Here is a 2460-nt window from a genome sequence, read left to right on the forward strand (position 1 = left end):
CGTGTTTCCCGACGGCAGTGCCATTTTTCAACAGCCTAATCGATCGAACACATCTGGGATGTGATTGAACGTGGATTCGGAGCTCATTGCCCCCTTCCCGGAATTTAGGGGAATTTAAATGTCCATGCGAAAAACAGATTCTGGCAAAAACAACTTTGAAGCGTTTGACCCTATACTTTGTCAATGGTCATAGCGACGGATGTTTTTGTTGGGAATTGTTTTCTTATGGTTTCGAAAGGCCTGTCTGGGCCAGGAGGTGTGAGGTTGGTGCGAGGTATGAGCAGTTTTATCGGCGGAGTCAATGAATCTAGAGTGATGGTGTACTCGCCCAAGTGAGTTACCATTAATGTTACAACATTAATTAACGCCAGATTAGCGTTAAGACTTCAGATTATCATAATAATGGCATTTTTCTTTAAAAACAATTGATGAGGCGGTAAACCGGACGGATTTAGAGATTCGGCAGGTTACACTTGAACCTTGTTTGTTTCTTCAAGGTAGACAGAATGAGAACTTAGCGAAACCATTCCCTCTCTAGGTAGCAAACTGGAAACGACATGTGCTGTAACTGTTGTACAGTCGTCTTTTTTTGGATGTGGATTCACCGTTGAATAGAATTGCGAAACATTTTGTTCATTGATTTCCATGGAATTGAAAAAGTATCATGATTACAATAACAGTATTTAGGAATTTTGATATACATTAATGGTACTGAGATTGGCAGAAACATAAAGTAACGTTCTAAACGCTATGACGAAGTACCTGTGATGACGAAAGCTGATGTAATTCATTTATTCCCGCAACACACAACGCTAGTTTAAAGAAAATAAACTACTCCAGCCGCTGTTCTACGTAATAGAAAGATTAGAGTGTTAATAGATGGCCCCTACTAAATTTTTTATATCTACATCTACATCCATACTCCGCAAGCCACCTGACGGTGTGTGGCGGAGGGTACCTTGAGTACCTCTATCGGTTCTCCCTTCTATTCCAGTCTCGTATTGTTCGTGGAAAGAAGGATTGTCGGTATGCCTCTGTGTGGGCTCTAATCTCTCTGATTTTATCCTCATGGTCCCTTCGCGAGATACACGTAGGAGGGAGCAATATACTGCTTGACTCCTCGGTGAAGGTATGTTCTCGAAACTTTAACAAAAGCCCGTACCGAGCTACTGAGCGTCTCTCCTGCAGAGTCTTCCACTGGAGTTTATCTATCATCTCCGTAACGCTTTCGCGATTACTAAATGATCCTGTAATGAAGCGCGCTGCTCTCCGTTGGATCTTCTCTATCTCTTCTATCAACCCTATCTGGTACGGATCGATATGCATGGCCGACATTCCGTCTACGGTTACGTACAGAATCTGATTGCAACGTCTGTCGTGCGTGTCAGGTAAACAGATTGTCAGTAGATGGCATCTTCTACATTGATTTTTTTTTAAATTCTTCAAAATAATTTTTTTAATAAAAACAATAAATTTAAACTGTTTATTTTTCGTCGTTAGTGGTAAACTAAATCTTGAAAATGATGCCAGAGTCATTAATTTTGATTAAGAAATAGGGATATGTGTATATGAAGATAGTAACTGTTCTCGAAAGAACAGATACAATTGATGACCGTGCAGCTACTCTAGAATAAATGATAATTAATCACATTTTCAGCTGTCCTCATTGAGGTAAATCAACACCTGTCGGCAGCCTATATCTGTTAGGTACATTACATATGTAGATTGTGGACAGTTGGAAATGTGGGTCTCACGGGAAGCGTGCAAGGGATAAGTCCCTGCAGTCGCGCTATCCTCCGTATCCTCGGTGGCTCAGATGGATAGAGCGTCTGCCATGTAAGCAGGAGATCCCGGGTTCGAGTCCCGGTCGGGGCACACATTTTCAGCTCTCCCCAACGAGGTATATCATCAACACCTGTCGGCAGCTGAGGGTTTCAATTAATTATCATTTATTCTAGGGAAGCTGCACGGTCATCCGTTGTATCTGCTCTTTCGAGAACAGTTTCTATCTTCATATACATATCTCCCTATCTCTTAATCAAAATTAATGACTCTGGCATCATTTTCAAGATTTCGTTCACCACTAACGACGAAAAATACACAGTTTAAATTTATTGTTTTCGTTAAAAAAAATTATTTTGAAAATATTTTTGTAAAGTCAGTGTAGAAGATGCCATCTACTAACAATCTGTTTACCTAACACGCATGACAGCCGTTGCAGTTAGATTCTGTACATAAGCGTGCACGGAATGTCGGCTACACATATCGGTACAAACAATTCAGGAGGCGCCATCTGCTGACACTCTAATTTTACTATTATGTAGAACAGCGGTTGGAGTTGTTTATTTTCTTTAAACTGGCGTTGTGTATTGCGGGAATAAATGAATTACATGAGCATTCGTTATCACAGGTAATTCGTCATAGCGTTTGCAATGTTACGTTACACTTCTACCAATCTCA

At 40.6% G+C, this 2460-nt stretch overlaps 1 non-coding gene across 1 annotated transcript; it reads left to right on the forward strand.

The window, feature by feature from the left end:
• Positions 1-1801: 1801 nt before the first annotated feature.
• Positions 1802-1875, forward strand: Trnat-ugu. The gene has a single exon. It is a non-coding gene; the product is annotated as a tRNA-Thr (tRNA).
• The last annotated feature ends 585 nt before the right edge of the window (positions 1876-2460 follow it).

Source organism: Schistocerca americana, chromosome 9 (genome assembly GCF_021461395.2).
Source record: "Schistocerca americana isolate TAMUIC-IGC-003095 chromosome 9, iqSchAmer2.1, whole genome shotgun sequence".
NCBI lineage: Eukaryota > Metazoa > Arthropoda > Insecta > Orthoptera > Acrididae > Schistocerca > Schistocerca americana.